General features: G+C 41.6%; 1 long non-coding RNA gene across 1 annotated transcript in view; it reads left to right on the top strand.

Annotated features, from left to right (window-relative positions):
- The first annotated feature begins 7771 nt into the window (after nucleotides 1-7771).
- LOC111925620 (uncharacterized) overlaps nucleotides 7772-21618 on the top strand; it is a 31871-nt gene continuing 18024 nt past the window's right edge. Inside the window, exons 1-3 of the long non-coding RNA XR_015289432.1 lie at nucleotides 7772-7839; nucleotides 12617-12685; nucleotides 14763-14847. This is a non-coding gene — a long non-coding RNA (uncharacterized LOC111925620). The remainder of the gene's footprint in view (nucleotides 7840-12616; nucleotides 12686-14762; nucleotides 14848-21618) is intronic.

Here is a 21618-nt window from a genome sequence, read left to right as displayed (position 1 = left end):
CTTCACAGCTTTGTCACACTTCCTGACTGCACTTTCATCCACCTGGGAAATAACACCAAATTTGGGGGCAATTTTTGATATATTCAGGGTATAATAACTTAGGGGTGTAGTTCATGGGGATTTAGACATGTTGGAGGAATGGGACCGGAGGAACCAGCTGAATTCATCAAGGATTAATACCAAGTGCTGCCCCTAGACTGGAAAGACAGCCTGGTGCAAGAGCACAGGGTGATACTGCCTGCCTGACTGGGAGCAGCTCTGCAAGAGGGGACCTGGAGGCTTGGCTGACACAAGCTGGGTGGACAGCCAGCTGCACCCTCAGCTGTGTCAGAACATCAAGAAGAGGGTTTATCTTTCTCTTCTCAGCATGTCTTAAAGCACATCTCAAATACTGCACCCACTTTTGGCTTCCCAGTACAAAAGCAACATTAATAAACTGGAGCAAGTTCAGTGGAGGACACCAAGCTGCCCAGGGCCTTGCCTTGTGGGGGAAACTGAGGGTCCAGGGGTTGTTCAGCCTGGAGAAGAGATGGCTTTGAAGGGATCTAACAGTAGCCTGCCTGTACCTGCATGGAGGGAATCAAGCAAATGGATCCAGTCTCTTCAAAGTGGAGTGTGAAATGACATGTGCAATGAGCATAATGTGAAACAAGAGATGTTCAGGCTGGAAAGTGGAAAAAAAGACTGGAAAAATGACCAAAATATTTTTTTTTATAACTCTAAAGACAGTTAAGCACTGAAACAGATTGCCCAGGGAAGATATAGTGTCTCTCTCCATCCTTGGAGAATTTCAGGACCACACTGAATAAAGCCTTATAAAATTTGGTTTGATCTCACAGATGACCCTGCTTGTAATGGAAGATGGAAATAGAGATCTCCTGAGATCCTCCCAGCCTGAATTATCCTGTGATCCTGTGTTGTATTAAAGAGTAAATGTAATCTGTTCTCCTAAGTCTGATGATACAAATCTGTTCTGCAGCCTGAGGGTACCAGTGCTGTGGCCAATATTGTGTCAGGAGGCAGAGAAAGAATGCCCAAGAACACATTGTCTGCAGAGTGGTGTGTGCACAGCATCTGCCTTTACCTTTAGTACTTCCTACAGTCCTACATGCAGGATTTGGAGCATTTTTCCATTTTATGTCTGAAAATCATTACAGAAAATAATTTTGTAATCTGCTAACAAGCCCTGCTAATTCCATGTGTAAGAGTAAGGTCCAGCTACTTGGAACTTAGGGTATACATATTGATATTTTTTCAAGAAGAATAATTTAAGCCAGTCTATTATTATTTCTAAATCATCTCCCCCTCAAGATAAGAAGGCCTAAAGCAGTTTCAGTCAAATTCAGTGATACAGCTCTCTCTTTTTCCCCTAAATTCAGCAGATAACCATTTTAGTCTAAGAATCAAAATGGGACTTATAGTATATGAAACACAAACTATCATAAAATTTGAGGGCTACCATTATTCTTATTTGAATATAAAAAAAAATTGATATGTGAACAAATTATCATTTTCCAGACTAATTCAGAAGCTGAGTTAAGTAATTGGGTTTTCCCATCCACTGCCAGCTGTCACTGAATTAGACTTAATGTGTTGTAGTGGAAGTAAGGTTGGCAGGTATGAGTCATATTTCAGTCATGACAATAGATCAGCTTGTATTAGAGAAACAGTGGACAGGGTTGTAAAGAAGGTTAATTCCAAGGCATGTAAAGTGGAAATGGATAATGAAAGACTGTAATAATGAAGGGTTGTGAGAGAGTAAAAGGAAACCAAAGTTGCTGGATGAATAAGTGAATGTCATATCAAAGGTAGCTGGAACTTAATGTGGATGAGTATCTGGAAACAACAATGTAAGGAAAAGCTATGATCAAAAGGTAGCAGGACAAAATCTTTTCCAAAAACTTGAGTCCCAAACTGGAGACTAAGTAAAATTTTAGGTGGCTTACCAGGAAGACTAAGCATGTAAGAAGTGAAGAATAGTGTTGAATCAATGATCTAATCTTCAAAATGAGGTCTGCAAAAGATTATTTCAGCAAGAGGTATATTTGCATGTAGAAGTAACAAAACACACTTAGCAGAAAGCCATATACAGCATGCAGTAAGTTTTACCAGTTTCATAAAGTTCAAAACATTATTGACTCATAGTAGTGGTATGTGATGTAATGATTAAGTGGTATTAATCTTACCTACTTTTCCACAACCCAAGCACATAACAGGACAATTAACAGGGTGAAAAAAATCTCTGTAGCTGTGATAGCAATTTATTTTCTCTTAGTTCTTTTTGAGTTATCCTGCATTTAATCATAAGACTTTTTTTTAAAAAAACAACAAGAAAAATGAAAAAAAAACAAATTCTCTGAATACACCAGCAAGTGAAAATATGATTTATATTTGCGTCTGACTATTAAAAGAGGCTTACCCTTAAATAAACTTCCTTTGTCCTAGAGGTCCTCCTCATTATCAGTAAAGCCATGGTGTATTAACAGTGAACACAAAGACACTACAAAATAATTCAGCTGTTAGAACAAAACCCTAACAAGTTTTTATATTGCTTTGGAGTGTGCTCTTGCCAGACCTGTTTAAATACTTCTTTAAAAGGAATTTTGACTTGGAAAGTGTCACCTACATGCATGATTTGAAGTCTGAAAACCATGGTTAGGAATGAGAAGAGTAGAGTCAGTCTATTCAGTGAATTTAAGGCAACAGAACTGAATCACTCTCCTGTGAAATATAAATGAATTCCAGTGTAACAGGACTTGTAAACAAAGTTGCAAGAGTAATTGGATATATTTTGCTTAGTGTCAGAATACATACTGATCATTTTCTGATGCTGCTCCTGACCCTGGTTTTGTTATGTTTTCTTCAGTTTTATAGCACTGGAATGAGGCTGAGCTAGGAACAGCTCAACAGAAAATCAGTTTCACCTGAAATAATCAAAACCAGTCACTCTACTTGTCAATATATATGGTTTGAGGTACCCCAAGAGGGAACAAGAAGGGAATTAATACTGCAGAGCTTCTGTCCTTTATTGCTTAACTTCATTTAAAGAATTTACTTATCACTCATGTAAATGTGATATTAAAAGAAAAATGTTTCCTCCTGGGCATAAAGCCTTAAGGCATCTTACTGGCAAGAAAGCTTAGCTTAGATTTTAGCTCTTTAGCAAGAGCTAAGCTTAGATTTTTTAAAGGAGAAGGCAGGCAGGAAGGCAGGAAGGCAGGAAGGCAGGAAGGCAGGAAGGCGGGAAATAAGGAAGGAAATAAGGAAGGAAGGCAGGAAGGAAGGCAGGAAATAAGACAGGAAGGCAGGAAGGCAGGAAATAAGGAAGGAAATAAGGAAGGCAGGCAGGAAGGCAGGAAGGCAGGAAGGCAGGAAGGAAGGCAGGAAGGCAGGCAGGAAGGAAGGCAGGCAGGAAGGAAGGCAGGAAGGCAGGAAGGCAGGAAGGCAGGAAGGAAGGCAGGAAGGAAGGCAGGAAGGCAGGAAGGAAGGCAGGCAGGAAGGAAGGCAGGAAGGAAGGCAGGAAGGCAGGCAGGCAGGAAGGCAGGAAGGCAGGCAGGAAGGCAGGCAGGAAGGCAGGCAGGCAGGCAGGAAGGAAGGCAGGAAGGAAGGCAGGAAGGCAGGAAGGAAGGCAGGAAGGCAGGAAGGCAGGAAGGCAGGAAGGAAGGCAGGAAGGCAGGAAGGCAGGAAGGAAGGCAGGAAGGAAGGCAGGAAGGCAGGAAGGCAGGAAGGCAGGAAGGAAGGCAGGAAGGCAGGAAGGAAGGCAGGAAGGAAGGCAGGAAGGCAGGAAGGCAGGAAGGCAGGAAGGAAGGAAGGCAGGCAGGAAGGCAGGCAGGAAGGCAGGAAGGCAGGCAGGAAGGCAGGCAGGAAGGCAGGAAGGAAGGCAGGAAGGCAGGCAGGAAGGAAGGCAGGAAGGCAGGCAGGAAGGCAGGAAGGCAGGAAGGCAGGAAGGCAGGCAGGAAGGCAGGCAGGCAGGCAGGAAGGAAGGCAGGAAGGAAGGCAGGAAGGCAGGAAGGCGGGAAATAAGGAAGGAAATAAGGAAGGAAGGCAGGAAGGCAGGAAGGAAGGCAGGAAGGAAGGCAGGAAGGCAGGCAGGCAGGAAGGCAGGCAGGAAGGCAGGCAGGAAGGCAGGCAGGAAGGCAGGAAGGAAGGCAGGAAGGAAGGCAGGAAATAAGACAGGAAGGCAGGAAGGCAGGAAATAAGGAAGGAAATAAGGAAGGCAGGAAGGCAGGAAGGAAGGCAGGAAGGAAGGCAGGAAGGAAGGAAGGCAGGAAGGCAGGCAGGCAGGAAGGAAGGAAGGAAGGCAGGAAGGCAGGAAGGCAGGAAGGCAGGCAGGAAGGAAGGCAGGAAGGCAGGAAGGCAGGAAGGAAGGCAGGAAGGAAGGCAGGAAGGCAGGAAGGAAGGCAGGCAGGAAGGCAGGCAGGAAGGCAGGCAGGAAGGAAGGCAGGCAGGAAGGAAAGCAGGAAGGCAGGAAGGCAGGAAGGAAGGCAGGAAGGAAGGCAGGAAGGCAGGAAGGAAGGCAGGCAGGAAGGCAGGCAGGAAGGCAGGCAGGCAGGCAGGAAGGAAGGCAGGAAGGAAGGCAGGAAGGCAGGAAGGAAGGCAGGCAGGCAGGAAGGCAGGCAGGAAGGCAGGAAGGAAGGAAGGAAGGCAGGAAGGCAGGCAGGAAGGAAGGCAGGAAGGCAGGCAGGAAGGCAGGAAGGCAGGAAGGCAGGAAGGCAGGAAGGAAGGCAGGAAGGCAGGAAGGCAGGAAGGCAGGAAGGCAGGCAGGAAGGCAGGAAGGCAGGAAGGCAGGAAGGCAGGAAGGAAGGCAGGAAGGCAGGCAGGAAGGCAGGAAGGAAGGAAGGAAGGAAGGAAGGAAGGAAGGAAGGAAGGAAGGAAGGAAGGAAGGAAGGAAGGAAGGAAGGAAGGAAGGAAGGAAGGAAGGAAGGAAGGAAGGAAGGAAGGAAGGAAGGAAGGAAGGAAGGAAGGAAGGAAGGAAGGAAGGAAGGAAGGAAGGAAGGAAGGAAGGAAGGAAGGAAGGAAGGACTTTGTGGACATTACTGGAAGGCATGACACTCTATCCAGTTTATGTTAAGGCTAATAGAGTAGGTATTCATAGACCCAGTGCATAAAAAGGTATGGCTGATGAACAGAATTCCTTGTACAAATACTGTAAGAGGCAGGATGACAGTTCATGTCATCTGGATGGATGCAGCATCCCCCAAAAGCTGAAATACTCCTCTTTAAATTGCTTATATCCCTTTGTTCTCCCTGTTTTTTTCTACATGGTGAAGTTGGTTTTGCCCCTAATACAGAAGTGCCTTGTTCACTAGGAAGGAAAAGTAGCTCACAGTTCTGACTGGAATGGGTGGCCTATAGTACAGTCTGTGCAGAAAGTGGTTTCAGATCAGAATATCAGCTTTCAGCTGCCCACAGGTTCTTCTGTTAAGTGATCTGCCAGTGAGAGCCACAGTGAACTAAGTGTATGATCAGAGTTGGTGGCATTAAGCTCATCCTATTCCTGTGCTCCTCACATCCTCTTACACCAATTTGTTTCCAGATGCAGAGACAGAAGCACAAGGATGCTCAGCCAGGTAAATGTGGAGTGGTCTAAAGGCTAAAGCCATTTTAGGTGTGAGGGAATGCTTATCTACGTCCTTATTCACTTGTTGATTTACACGAGCAGTTCCTTTCAGTAAAGAAAAAAATAATGTAAACTTTACTGCAAGTGGGTATATAATTTTGAAGGCCATCAAATTAAAGGATAATTTATACTGAATAAGTGTTTTCTTAGAAAATAAGTTTACTTGTCTAGAAGTGTTGTGGGTGCCAAAATCTCATTTTTAAAAGACAAATGACTCTGCAGGAAAGCGGAAGGACTGTGCAGGCCATGCACTTCCCTTAAGCTATTACAATGATTGACTCAAATGTCTTGTTAGTTTAAGAGTCTTCTAGCAGGAACTGGAGCATGCTGTATATTGTTTATATTTTAAGAAAACAGAAAACAGGGCTATGTTGATTTACAGCTCTGTAGGTTTCTCCTTTAAGCAAAAAATACAGACTGCAGATGAATTCCATAGAAGGAAAAGAAAAAAAAAAAAAAAAAGAGAAGCACAAAATAAATTAACCCACACAAAATTCATAATTCTAGAGTTAGAGGACAGTATAGTCAGGCAAGTAGCAGCATTCAGTTTCCTAGCTTCACCATCTGCTTTTCAACTCCACTCCCTATGTGCTAAGCTAAAAGTTTTAGAAGGGCAGAGGGTCACCATTACTTCAAATAATTGGTATTTTAAATATGTCAGAAATACCATGAGTGCTGGCAGGAAGCCATTAGCTACAGACAAGGAAGCAAAATTTGTCTTCTCAGATTTATAATGAAAAGTCCATGCATTGCACTAAATCTCCACAAAGGAAGAATATTTAAAGATCAGTTAAGTTCCTCAGTTTCAAATTTTCATCTGAGTATTCCTCTGCCTTGTGTATTTTAAATAGCTGCTTGTGCAAGAGAATTCATAAACTAGAGGAACAGAGCTCACACTGCATGAACTGTCTGGTTTCACACTTTTGAGAACAAGCATGCACTTAATTCCCTACTTTCAAATGGCATTTGCAGTATGTTTTCATTTTGGTTTGTTTTTTTCCTTCAATTCTGTTAAATCTTGTCATTCCCCCAGTTAGTAGCACAAAATTTTTCTTCAGGTTCATGAGGATAAAGGCATCAATTTTGTCTGATTGTTAAGATATAATCTTAAAACCTTTAGCCACTGCATCACAGAGTGCCATGAAGCCTCTGAAGTCAAACATGCCACACCAAGATACTTTTCCACAAAGAGCTTAGAATTCAAAGGGAAATCAAGCTAAGCCTTTCAAAATGCAGTGCAGCTCAAGTGAATCCAGTTAAGGAGAGACATATACGAGTGACCCAACAGCAGGTCTTGGTTAACAAAGATATTTATTCACACAGGCATTTTGAGTGGCATCTAATATACCTTAACTGAAGGAATTAGAAACTCCTGCACCCATTTAGTCTGAAGTGAAATTTCTGCAAACATGAATGAGAGTCGTACCTTTGCCACCAAGCCACATCTATTTTGTTTTACTCTGGGGAGATCCTATCAAGTCCAGCTGAAGGGAGAGGGAGAATTTAGCAGCAAGAACTTTTTAAAATTCCACATGTCTTCTACCATTTTTAATTCACTGCTTCTTTTCCAGAAATGGTACTTATTAGGTAAAATTTCATTTACCCCGTACAATTAACTTGAACTAATAATGCTTAGACAGTTCTTAGAAATATGATATTAGTGTTGGCAGAGTTTCCTCTATTGTCTGCCATGTTCTCTAAAATTATGCCAAGCCACAAGCTAGGTCATCACTGCTTATATAGAGTCAAGTAAAGCTAGCTAGCTATGCTTTTTTCAATTTTGAAGTTGCTATTTTAAAGCTTCTTTGCCTGGAGCTATCTAGTCTCAAGGGTTACAAAAGGAATCCTAGACTTTCCGATATAGCACCCCAGAAAAGGATGTATCCTGACTTTTCAGTAATTGAGAATAGCCATAGGATTAGACCACCATTTGATACTGTGTTTGGATAAGACCCTCAATTTAGATGTTATTCATATCAGATGTTTATTTTAAAGTGAGGCATATTTAGGGTTTTAGTAGCTCAAGCCAGATTCCATGTCAACTTTCTCCATGCTATACATAGCCACCATCTGGCACAAGTGCCCCAGCACAACCCCCCAAGGTTCCAAAGGGTGTCTCTCTGTGACACCAGCAGAGCTTAGCACAGTTCCAAGCAGGTGCAAGTTCAACTGGAGCTACAGCACAGCCTCTGCAGGACTAACACTAGAGCAGATCACAGGTACCTGACACGTGACATTGAGGCTTGCATTAGATGAAGTTCAGATATTTGTTCTCTGTTCACCTGCATCTGTCTTAATTACGGACTGAAAAGCTTCAAATGAGCTGCTATCTTATTTAAATAAGCCCACTGTTGATGTTTCAGATTGATAGATTATTGGCTGAACCCTTTAGGTGAGGTTGTTGATACTCAAAAGCTCAGACCTTCAGCTCTTATTATGATCTTTAGAACACTCTTAAATACATCCAGCTGCAGCTCTGACATTAATTAGTGGTACCAAATATTTTATGCAGCCATTAAAGGTTAACTGTATACACAGAATACACAGCACAGCAGTCTGCACAAATATCTATCTATCTATCTATCTATCTATCTATCTATCTATCTATCTATCTATCTATCTATTTATCTATCTATCTATATATCATTATATTTCTTTGCAAAAGCCACAATGGACTGCCCTTAAAAAAGTATATATAAACTATTTCTATTTCACACAGGGCAGCAACTTCCAGCCAGACCCCACAGAGCAATGACTTAATTGGGCTATGAGGTAGTCAGCCCACATGACCATATTTATCACATTTTCTTACTCTGTTTGCAAGGATAACTAATTAGAAGCATCTCATCCAAACATATTAGGAAAGAGCCGAACACGACCTGCTGTGCATAGTTTGTGTGCTGCACACACAAACAGTGCTGAATTGCCTGCTGGAGAAAGTCAACATGTGGCTAATGAGTGACTACAGCTGCAAAGCAACAAAGATTTTGACATTTCATATATACTGAGGAAAGTGAAGGTTTTCAGATTATTTATTTTATGCTAAAAGCATAAAGCAATAGCTTTCTTTTTGATTTGTGTACTGCTTTACATTGTGATACAAAACTGAAACAAAGGAATCAGAGGGATAAACTTCTGTGATATCCTTAAACAAACACTTGTAAGGGGCCTGGCCTCTGTAACAGTTCTTCATGGTTATACCAGTGGTATGGCGAGGCTAACAGCTAATATCTGGGAGAGAGTGCAGCAGTGCACTCGTGTTGTGATACATTTCCAGAATACTTTTCCATCCTTTAACAATTTGCAGTTTATCGGCTTCCAGAGGCAGATGTTGCAGGCTTTGTATGCGATGACCTTCGATGGATACTCTTCCAGGAATGCTTGGATGCTTTTTGAATGTGTGTACACCTGCAGTGTCCACACCTCTCCTTGGCAAGTGACTTCTTGCAGCCATATAGCTTTACATTGGATGAGAAGACACTTCCTTTTCCTTTTATTTGAAGCCCTCCCTACTTTCTAATCTGGCATGCTGACCAATTCTTCTCTTGGGAGGACAGTCAAACCAATACAACATCACCATCTCCAGGGCGTTAGATTTTCAGGACTCAGTCTCTCTCCAGTTATCCCTTTCCCAAACCGAAGAGTCTTAGTAGGGTAGATCTTCCACACCTTGATAGCTTTCACCAGACCTCTTCTAATTTTGTTTCATCCTTATTGAGTTGAAGATGCAGAGCTGCACACCACATCCATAGTGGGGGCGTGCCATGGAAGTATTCAGGGACACACTTATGTAATGTCTTCTGCATCTCTGCTTTTAACTTTCAACACCATCCTTGCTTTCTGAAAGCTACTGATGTATCCACACATTAATGAGTAAATTCTTACTTGTGAGTTATAGTAGTTTGTTCAGAATCCATCAGCTAATATTTAAATTGGGAGTGTGTATTTTCAAGAACAACACCTAATACTGAGCTAAAATTGAATTTCAACCTTCCTTTGAAATTTCAGTCACTCAATCCAATTGCTACATGCAATTCATTCTTCCTATCTTCTAGAAACTGACATAATTGGAGGATTTTCTCACCTTGGTGTTTGTGCCCTTCCAATTTCTTTATGACTGTGCTGAACAGCCCATCTCATCACATCAGCCTTACCACACATTTCACCATAATATTCTACTCATGTACCTCTCCATAACTAAAACCAACCTTTTTCTCCTATCCTTGTATATTAACTATTTAGTTATCTATGGGGTTCTCTTCCCTAGTATGCAAAGGCCGCCTCCTTTCCTTAAGAGCTTTCTGGAAATCCAGGAAGACTACATCAGACTGCACCTTCAAAAGTTACAAGAGATTTCTGAGACGTGACTTCCTTTACAAAAACATTGATCCTCTGAAGTGTGTCATTTGTCCACACGTTTGTTATATAAAGTAGCTCTGCAGCAACAGCCAACTCACTGATCAAGTTTCCTGAACCTCCCCTGGAATTTATTTTTGTGAAAGCATCAAGGAAGTTTATCCAGATAATTTTAACCTGTTAGGAAGAATCTGCATGCTAGCCCAAACACAAAGATATTTATAGGTTTCTTGTTGAAATACTCTACAGATTGTATCAGGATGTAGCATGGAAAGTCTTCTGCATTGTGCTGCATTAATTCAGAGCAGTAGTTAAGCAGAAAGGAAGAATTAAGAAAAAGCTGATAGAAAGGGGATAAAAGACCCTCAGAGCCCAAGCTCAGGTTCAAGGGAGCCTGTCTTTGTCTATAGCAATGATTACAGACACATATGTAATGTAGATATGTATATTCCTCCAGATCAGTATTTTCTTCAGCTGGAGATGATAACTCCTATTTTACCTCACTTTCTCACTGTGAGAAAAAAAAATCATTTATGCTTGAGCCACATGGGTATCCTGTGATGCCCCAAGAGGGGATGAAAGACACCAGAAACTAGTAACTGAGTGATAAAGCAGATATGTTTTATCTCATATTACAAGTTTAATATTAGAAAACAAAGCATTGAGGATGTATTTTCAGAGGTCATAAGGCCCTACCACTTCTGATCAGGTGGTATTTCAGATGCTTCAGTACCCTGTGAACTGGGCTTTGTGAGCATTAGCAAAAATGCTGACCAAAGACTATAAGGTCTTTCCCGGTCACCCTGTTTTTGAAGACAGAATTATTGTGTGTCTACACTTTTCATAAGCACAGTGATTTGGAAATTCTCCTTATTACTTAAATATTTCAATTAGAGCATTAATTGTTGTCACTGACAACTGGAAATACCACAGTATAAAATGACACTTCATGTTATCTCAGACTCACTGCAAACCCGTAAGCGTGATTACAATCTGAAAAGAGAGCCATACATTTTGAAATTTGCATTAATCAGAATATTGCTGCAAGAAATTAATTTCAGGTGACTTCAGTGCTGCAGGGGCAGTTGATCAATGGGGTGTAACTACATAAACTGTGGTGTGTAGCTAATGCATAACTAACTTTCACCTTTCAGTAGGGATTACAGTGGGCAGTGGAAGCTTTAATATTGGTAAGGTCTTTACTGTGTTCCTCTGGAATGCTGGAACAATGAATATCTGTCATGGTTGTTCTGGGAATTAATAAGGTTAGGGACAAACTGCCAAATGTAAAAAAAATTTCCAGGCAATCTAAATTACCCACTGGCTTCTTAAGTTCCTTACTGAAACAAAGCTGTGCATATTCATCTTGCAAATTTCAGTGAAAATGTCAGAAACAAGAAGAAAAATAATTCTTTAATAGCAGTGATTTTCTAAAACAGGTTTAAAATCCTCCTGAAAAATCTGAAAGCATCTATGGAGTTACTGCCAAAGAGAACTGGATGATATATACACAGGGTTTACACTACATATGTTCAAAACCTTCTCTTTGTCTTTGGCCACAGTTTGATTAATTCTGATAAGGCATCTCTTTGAACAAGCAAATAAAAAAAAAAAAAATCCATCAAATTCTATTAAGTAAAAAGACATGTCTTCCTTCCCTGTGAGTCTCAGCCACAAAATGGTAGTGGCTGGGAGAGAATTTAGAAGATGTGTTATTTCATAATGGCCCCACTTGTATTTCTCCTACATCTTCTGTGGGTTATTGCTTTTCCCATAATCACTGTAAAAAGTGTCCCCCAAATACAAGGGAGTGTAGAGAAACACCAAAAGGGAGAGGTAGAGGCAGCAAGCTGAAGAAAAACCCAAGTGAAGCTACAGAAGATAAGTCTTAAAAGAATAGGGTGAAGGATTAAAGAATCAAAAATGCAAAGTAGCCACAGGAGGTGCTTAGCTGGGACCTCCAACAGTGCCCAATGCTGCACAAAATGCATGAGGAAGCAGTGGATTCTGCCAGGGTACTCAGAGACACAACAGAAAAAGAGAACAGAAACAGGATCTAATGTTGCTGAGGTGTCCCCTTGTCATGCTGCTTTTTATGACAGCAGTGGGTGGTCAGTTCAGTTTGGACAAGGAGAACATGAATAAGGATGTCAGGTAGAAAAATTAAGTGGGCAACTGCAGCCAGAACCTCGGCAACAGGGTTTAGATTCAGAGGAAAGGCTACAGCCTGGGGCATTTTATACATTCAGTATACTTCCCTTTCCCATTAATTGGAAGCACAGCCATGCCAATCACTCTACAGCTGAGTTTTCAACTCCTCTGATCCATAGGAAAACATCAAACTGAAGTCATATTCTAACTCCAAATCACAAATCCAGGGTTATAACTTTGAAAAAATGTTATGTTCTCTACGATACAGTGGGGTTTTCAGGCACAGAAAAGAGAAGGAAGCTGTTCTGAAAGCTTAGTTACAGCACATTAAGAAATGCAGAGGGTATATAACTGGTGTGTAAGATGTGTCATTTGAGATATTTGTGCCAGCTGTGAAGCTAACTGAGAGTCTCTGTGGCTGGTCACCCAGTTGAAATTATTTAAATTGAAATTCTTCCTGTAATGGTCTGTGTTCCATATGTCTCTCAGGAGTGGTGACAGTTGTTTAATTACTATTTTTAGAGCACATCTGGATATCTGGACCAAAAAATTGAAATGGTAGGTACTATTCTATTGCTATTGAACGTTTCTGTAATACCACAAGATCTAAATACTTTTTACTGCACTATAGAGCTTTCTCTTTCTTATTTGAAAGTGGCAATACTACCACACTTTAGAAATTATTTTTAGAAATAAGACTGCATTTGTTTAAGTTTTGTCTGCTTAGTCTCCTTTGTTCTGACAACACTGTCTCCACAATTCTTCCCATTTTGGTAAGGATGTGTCTGCATTTACATGGCAACACTATAAAAAACAATAAAAAGTTGCATCTTGGGAACTCTGCCATATATGGATGACATTTTAGCTGTGCCCTTGGATGCACATGGTAGAATAAACTATTTCTTCAGTATATCAGTGAGAAAAGCTTTCAGCTGGTTGGTGGCTGAAGCTCAGCCTTAATTTAGGCCACTACATTTAAATTTAACATAACTTTTCTGATAGGCTGAAAAGAACGGCTAAAATAATATTGCCTCTTCAGCATTACCAAAGGTGTAATTTTCAGGAAATTACATAAAATGGAGATGAATTAAAATTAAAACTGAGTAGGTACAAAAATTGCAGGTGTTGGGAGCTCAGAATCCAAATTCAGCATCATCTGTTACCTCTGACCTTGAATGTATGAGTTAGGATAAATCCACTGGAGAACCACATCAATCTGCAGATCAACTCTCATATTTCTCCTTTTACCAAACCAAGACTTAGTGCCCATTTCCTCTGCCTTCAAATGTGAATCCTGGTGTACGTGTTAACACAGCTGTGGTGTGTTTCTCACTTGGAAGCCTGGCCCCTGTGTTCCCTATATCCAGGGTGCAGAGGAGCAGATGTGTGAGATAGGAGCTGTACAGGCATTAGACCATATGAACATTCCCAGCTAGTGGCTCATATGAGCTCACTTTCCTTCTCCACGTGAATAAAGAGTGCTTTGTTTGTACTGCAGAATCAAAGACTACATGCAGGCAGTTCCCATGGTATAGTGGGACTGCAGAAACTTGGCAGGAGGAGAAGCCAGTGCCAAAAAAGCTGTGTGGCTCCAATCAGCCTGCACCCTGGTTTGCACCACACAACCACCCACTGCTGCAGACCAGGAAGACTAGTGAGAATTTTCTTTCAAAGCAGAAGACCATGGAATGGAGCCCAAATGTACCTGTCTGCTCTGTAGGGACCTAATCGGTAGGAAAAAAACCAAAAACCAACTGGAAAAGAGCCCAACATCCACAGACAGCCTTCCTCCTCCAGACTCTGTCATCCTGCTGCTTTTCTCTGCCAGCCACATTGCTCTGCCTTCACATCTATCTTTTGTAGCCTAGACTCACCTCCATTTCTCTTTGCTAAGACAGAGAATTAAAATCTCCCTTTCTGGCCAGTGTCTGACACGTGCTGCTGTTGCCAAGAGAGAGAAGCCCTTTTCAAACACTGCTCCTTCTTTTCTCTGTGCAAACACAGCGCTTAATTGATTTTGTAAACAGTTCAGTCTGCTTTTCCAAGGGTTATAGCAAACTGTAAAGTTTGCACTTTGCACTAAAACTTAGTGGGGAAAAAAAAAATAATTGATCATTCTCAGGCCTTGAAGAGTTTCCACACTGGATGGCAAGAGCTGCCTGTGCTGACAGGAGCAAGCATTGCCAACTGCATGTGTTGAATGGTGAGGAGATGTCCCATGCCAAAGAGCAGGGAGTGCTTCTCTTCCCAAGGATGCACTTGTGTGTTAGCAAGTAGCAGCTTCTGTTAAAAGAAAATATATTACCAAAGTACATGATCCTAGCTGGAAGTAGGGACTGTTACCAATCATCCCTAAGTGCAAAAGCCTTGCAAAATATTTGATATGGGCTGTCACATGTGGGTAGGACAAGACTGTACAGTCTGAAGTCATTTTAAGGCAGAAACTTGGGAGATTTTAGGCTAATGAAATTTTTTATAACAATCCTTTGACAGAGGCTTTGGAGGCTGACTTTCTAAAGATGGCAACACTGTCAGTCATTTTTCACTACAGAAATTAAAGTCAGGGTACACATTAGTTTGAGAGCAGCTTGGATATCCTAACCCAAATCCCTGGTTCATTTTTCCTGTTTTTCAGTTCCAAGTGCAGTTGCATTTCACCACTGACTTCCACTGCACGGCTGCATGATGGTTCCACCCAGATTTGGATCCTCTGAGAAGAAGTACCTAGAACTTGTCTTTAAATGAGAAATTTATAGAAAACTTCTGTTGCACAGAGTTTGCATGGACTATCTTAATCAAATAAGTTCTAAGTTTATAAGCCTTAAGAAGAATTAGAGAATCTTTTATACATATGTTTTATTCCTTTTTAGCAAATGTCTTGATACTGTGGATTACAGATAGGTATTTCAGTTCCTCTTGGGGATTATTTCATTAAAACTGAGTGAACAGAGAAGGATAGATGATAGAAAGTTTTGAGAACAAAAAGGCACTGAAAAAATGACAAACTCTTTCCCTTTGATGAAAGCTGTAACAAGTAACTGAACTTTAATGATATAAGAGGCATTAGTGTTTACATTATATTTTTTTTTCTTTCTAAAATTATTCTTAGTTGGGAATATTAACTGATGATACATTGAAGTGAAAACAAATGTGGTTTACAGGAGGTCTGTCTTTGCCTCTTAGAACATGTCTTTTTCTTCATACACTTCTGGTATATTTACAAATTATAGAGTTTTAACAATAAGGCAAACCTTTGTCCAGAAGGTTTATAGTGGCGCCAGGTTCCCCATCCTTTCCTTTTTGATTAGAATCTGTATTTCTTTGTGAATTAGTTTAGAAACAACAGGATACTGCATCATTACCTTCCCTGAAGGCAGCTTCCTTTATTTTCTGAAGCAGCCAGATTGCTACCTCAGTATACTGCTGCAACCAGCTCCTAATTGCCTTTCTTTAATAATAAATATAACATATGATGGCTTTTTAACTTTTACATTTGGCATAGCCAGTGGACTTAACATCACATTATGTGTGAAGTTACAAAAATATGATTTGGAAGTTTCTACCTTTTTGTCTAAACTAGCTATGTACCATGCCTGTTTTATGAATGGCAAAAATGGACATTAACACTGATGGCACTGGCGTGCTCTTTCCAGCATGGTGCACATTCTGTTCCTGGCTCCTGGAGGTACCATCACAAATGTTCCTGTACTGCAGCAGTGATAGATCCCTACTTCCTCCAAACTTTGTATTTTCACATATGTGAAAAAGAAAAGACACATTATATAATATTTTCTTATAATATATGTATAGGGAACCATTTCTTAGCAAGTATTCCCAGTAGGACTGTAATTACATACCCGAAAAGTTAAGGCCAAAATCAATTATTAATTATATAAAGATCAAAATGTAAAATTTTTTTTTTATTTAATTCTACTCCAGTATATTGTAGCATCTACCTATTTTATAATGCCTTCTCACTGAGGATGTAATAATTAATATTCAACTTGTCATTTTTTAAAGTTGGAAGTCCATGATAGTCAGTGTGTGAGAATTACAAGAAACTAATTAAAATTACGTCAAATTGTCTACTGTAACTGTATTCACTGTGTATTTAAAGAAGTAAGAGTTTGCTGTCATGCCTGGGGCTGAAAGCTCAGTGGATACTCTCAGGACAAGCAGTGACTAAAGAGGCATTTGGGATAGGCACGAGTCCCTGCTGGTGTACACATGGGTTTGGCTTGGTCAGCCAGACCTAGTTTGCAGAAATGTTTGTGCTACAACTGAAAAGCCTTAAAATTGGACCCTCTGCTATTCATGTTTGAAACAGGGAATGAATTACTTTTCCCTGTAGGGTTAAAATTTACAGAGTGAGTGAGTCTAGATCAGTTTATAGAAGTACAGAAGAGTCAAAGTTGTAATTCCCCCTCCCCTCCACTACTTGGCACAGCTGAGCACTAACAGTTCTGTCACGGCTGGCATGGCACCTTTGCAGAGGATTTTCCTGTTCCATTCTTAGACCCCAGAGGTCAGGAGAAGCAGTGCCAAGAAACTCCTCCTGCAGGAAGAGAATTGTTGGAGAATTACTACTGAGCATGGCTGAAGAGCAGCATATAATATACAGCTTATCAAGAGCGTTAGCCTCACAAAAACTCAAAAGAAGGGTTACTGGGGTGCCCAGAGGCAGTGTATTTGGATATTTCTGGTTTTCACTGTGGCTCTTTGCTCAGTAAGGCTATGTTCATGTCCAGGTCTGACATACCTTCCCAAAGGGCCAGCTGGCTGTGAGCTGGCAACTGAGTGCTCAGCAGAAACCTCTGGAAATTAAGTCTGGTTTTTCTTACTCCTGTGCAGGACAAGGAATGTCCCTTTTTCCTCTGGGGTGCAAGGAAAGAACATCTAATTTTGTTCAATTGCTTTTTAGTTTATAGTGCTGCATAGAATCACAGAATTGCAGAATATGCTGAGTTGGAAGGGACCCTCAGGATCATTGAGTCCAACTCTTGACCTCATGCAAGGGTCAAAAGTTGTCAAACCAAGAATCACAGTATCTGCCTGAAAGCATTGTCCAAACATATCCTGGACTCAGACAGGCTTGATGCTGTGAACACTTCCCCCGTGAGCTTGTTCCAGTGCCAAATACCCTCTGGGTAAAATGTTTTTTCCTGATATCCAACCTAAACCTCCCCTGACTCAGCTTCATGCTTTTCCCTGAGTCCTGTCATTGGTCATCACAGAGATCAGTTCCTGCCCCTCTGCTTCCCCTCATGAGGAAGTTGCAGACTGAAATGACCTCTCCTCCCCTTAGTCTCCTCTTCCCTGTGCTGAACAGACCAAGTGACCTCAGCCACTGCTCACGTGGCTTCCCCTCAATGCCCTTCACCATCCTCGTTGTCCTCTGGATGCTGTCTAATAGCTTAATGTGTTTTTTTTAATATTGTGGCACTCAAAACTGCACACAGGACTCAAGATTCAGGCTGCCCCAGCTCAGATCAGATCAGGACAATCCCCTCTCTTGCCTGGCTGGCCATGCTGTGCCTGATGCCCCCCAGGACAGGGTTGTTCCTCCTGGCTGCCAGGGCACTGCTGGCTCGTGTTCAACTTGCCACAGACCAGACTCCCAGAACCCTTTCCACAGTGCTGCTGTCCAGCATCTCATCCCCCAGTCTGTACACACAACAAGGCTTGCCACATCCTGGTTGCAGAATCCATCATTTTTCCTTCTTTAATTTCATATTGTTGGTGGTTGCCAGCCCTCTGATTTGTCTAGGTCTCTCTGCAGGGCCTCTCTGCCCCTGAGGTAGTTGATAGCTCCTCCCAGTTTAGTGTCATTGGCAAACTTAGTGATCCTTCAAGTCCTGTTTCTGAGTTGTTGAAAATGTTGAAGAGAACTGAGCCAAGAATGGAGCCCCGTGAAACCCCACTTTCTGCCACATCCCCTGTGAGACCGGATGCCAGCTGATGTCACCCCATTCACTATAACCCTTTGTACCCGTCCCATGAGCCTGTTGCTCACCCATCACATGATGTGGTGTTTATCGAGCTGGGTGCTGGGTATTTGGTCCAGAAGGATACTGAGAGAGGTGCTATCAAAAGGTTTGCTGAGATCCAAAAGATTGCATCTAGCGGTTTCCCTTGATCAGCTAGGTGGGTTACCCTGTTATAGAAGGAAATTTTCTCCCTACGGTGGCTTCTGTACTCTTAGTCACCAGTAATCCACTTTCCTGAAGCTATAGCACACAAATAATTGAGGGAAAAGAGCCCCAAGAGGTGTAAATATCTAACATAAATGATGCAGGAATTCTTAAAATTAAAACATTCCCTTTTCAAGTTAAACAAAATGTTTTCTTCAATCTGAAACCTCTCTTTTGGAGGAATTCTTGCAACTTCCAGATCTATCTAAATTGTTATCCCCGAGCGCCACGATAAAAATCCACTGCTCAGAGCAAGATTAGGCAGATGCACTGAACCACTGTGATGATAAACTGAAGTGTCTTGTCTCTCTTCTACCCCAGGAAGTACTAATATCACAAATTAGGAATTCCTCTGAAATAATGGGGGAAGTGATTAAACTGACTTTGAATTTGACAGGATACCTGCATGCGAAGCAGAACAGATGCTAAAATAGCTATAGATGGCTCTGGTTTACATTTTCTTACTTTGCTTCTATGTACTTATATTTTGGTCTGACTGCACCAGCAAGCACATGAAATGAGTTCCTAGCCACTGTAATGGAAGCTAACACCCATTTTCATCACTGCTCATCCACACAGAGAGGAGATGAATATTTTCCTAGAGAATGAAATAAAGTAGTAAAGCAGAGAAAATCCCAGGAGCACAGCGTCACTTGCCGCATACAGATGATCCTGTTGTTCCAGGTGTAAAGACTCTGCATGACGTTGTAGAAAAGAAAACTGATTTTGGGTGCACCAAAATGAGGAAAGTGAGATGGAGTAATGGATTTCTTCTCGTTTTGTGAGCAAGTTCCCTATCTGCCTTGCTGCTTTCAGGTCAGGAGAGATTTCTCATCCTTTCTCTGTTAGTTTAGCTGCTGCAGGGAAGCCTGCAGTGCTGTTCTGTAGCCTTTCTCCTGTGGTGCTGCAGAGAATGAGAGGGCACAGGAGAGTAGAAGGCAACAACAGTTCCTATGGCACAAGTTCTTCAAGCAATCCTTACCTCACCAAACACAGCAATTTTAGTTTATTTTTACCATTTATCTGTCACCCAACAGCACAAGGAATGTATCATGTTTTTCTTGACAAACAAGACTGTCAATAAGGCAGGTGAGCAGGCTTTACAAAAGACCCTCAGGTAACTCAGCTCTTTAGAGAATTGAGCTAATAATGCAAAGGCTCTGGGTTCAATCCCTATTCACTTGAGGGTTGGACTTGATGATCCTTACGGGTCCCCTCCAACTCAAAATATTCTGTGATTCTATGACATCAGAGTAGGTAGGATTTATCTTAATACAGACTGTGAAAATAGTTACTAACCAGAAATGCAATAATGGAGATTAAAGAATGGATAAACTGTTTAGTCTGAAAATGTGTGATCTGGAGACTTCCAAGGTCTCTGAGGATGCAACTGTCAGGAAAAAGTTGCCAAGCAACAGAAGTTCAAAGGTAGAGTAACTTCTGCTTGACAGGATGGCTCCTTACTGAGCCTCAGGGGGGGCAGGGCTGCCTCCCTTTGTACATCCCTGGGAGATGAGATGTTACACACTGGAGTGCTGTGTGCAGCACCTGCACACAGCTAAAGGCTGATGGACCTATTTACATGGAGTGCAAAGGTGTTGTTGAAATCAAACTCAAATTTAAAAAAAAAAAAGTAGTAAAATATTGTAAAATATCACGTTCAGGGTGGTTCAGGTGTTGGACTTAAATATCAGGGAGCTGCATAAGAACTCTGTTTTCCAGACCACACTTAATAGTTAGAAAGAAGAGTAAAAAAAGTGAGTTTCACTGGACATTTCCACACTGTATTTTCCTTGTTACCTGGTTTTCTTCAGTGGAATGGGAGACATCTGATTTTCATCTGCTGATCTGGGTGGAAGTGAGGTCATACCACAATGTCTGATACCTTTTCTAACACTTGGGAATGTGTGCTCCAGCCATACCATTCCTCCAAGAGAACAATACAAGTTTAACAGGTATGAACAGAGCTAAACGAGCCAAGGACTATTGCATAGTCATGCTCGTGTGAGAAGAAAGTCATAGGAGAAATGTAGACAAGCTCTTGTTATCAAAGCAGTAAATCATGTTTGAGGCAGAATTTGACCTCATTCCAGTACGTGGAAAATGGAGAGTTCAAGCAGGTCATAAATTGAATGTTTTGAGTACCTACTGTAGCTCTGGGCAAGGGGTAGAAAGTAATTTATTTTTCAGTAGCATTTTGTGCTGAATAAATCCTAGTGTTTGTCCACCAGTTCCTTTGGGTAATTGGGCTGGGCAAGGAATAGCCAATGACCCTGAACTGATTGTTAACCTGAAATTTGCACTAGGAAATGTTGGGAAGTGTTTGGATATATACAGCCCAAAACTGAACAGCTTTAAGGTTACATCAGGAAAGCCAGCCTTCTAGTATATATTCATTCATCAAGACTAATGTATAAAAACAGGTTCCAAAGCCTTAAATGAAAGGGGTGAAAATGTTTTACCCTTTGGTTACTAGGTCTCAAACCCTCAGACATGTAAAAGGTGTCCTTAGGCAGAATCAGGCCAGTGCTTTGGCCTGAAAGGCACTACAAGTCCTGAGCATCCCTGCCCAGCCTCTTGTGTGGTTACAGCCACACTACCCATTGCTCAGGACCTCATCTTAACCCTTCCTGAGGCACACAGACCTTGTTTGAGCTATGCCAGAGGAGTCTCCAGCCCTGCTTCATGGATGGACGACCTATGCTGCTGCCTCATGTCCACCCCTGGCTCTGTCCCTTTTTGGTCCAGAATGCCCCTCCTGGATGGACCCTGAGTTGGCTCATCAGTTGCTTTGCTTCAGCCTGATGTGTTCAGACTCTGTGAGAAAGGCACCAAGCAGAACCCCAGCTTCTCCTCTCTTGTGGAGCAGCCCCACTTTCTCGGCTGCCTGGAGTTCTTGGATCATGTTTTGAGATTAAACATCTCTGTGTTTCTATAGAACAGCCCCTCAGCTATGTAAAATAGCAGTAAGACGTAAAAGTGAGCCTCACAGCACTAAGACCTTTTTGCTAAACAGAAAATTTCCTACTTTTTAAAAGCACTGTGTTGTGTTCTTTCATAAAAAAACTCATCTGAAGATTGTTTCATTTTTAGTTATTTATCCTATGGGATTTTCCCAGTAAATTTGTGCACATGCAACAATAATGTCCAAAGATTGTATATGACATCCTGGCACAACAAAATCATGTCTGATTAAGCTGTCTCTGTTCAACCCAGACTTGAAATTTCCTACTGTCACTGGGCCAAGCAAATAGCTCAGGTGTTGGTGTGTGCATATGCATTGTCCCATTTTTCCTGTCT

The sequence above is a fragment of the Cyanistes caeruleus genome, chromosome 1, assembly GCF_971803275.1.
Source record: "Cyanistes caeruleus chromosome 1, bCyaCae1.hap1.1, whole genome shotgun sequence".
Taxonomy (NCBI): Eukaryota; Metazoa; Chordata; class Aves; order Passeriformes; family Paridae; genus Cyanistes; species Cyanistes caeruleus.
Note: the sequence above shows the minus strand (reverse complement) of the source record. Positions and strands in the feature narration are given on the sequence as shown.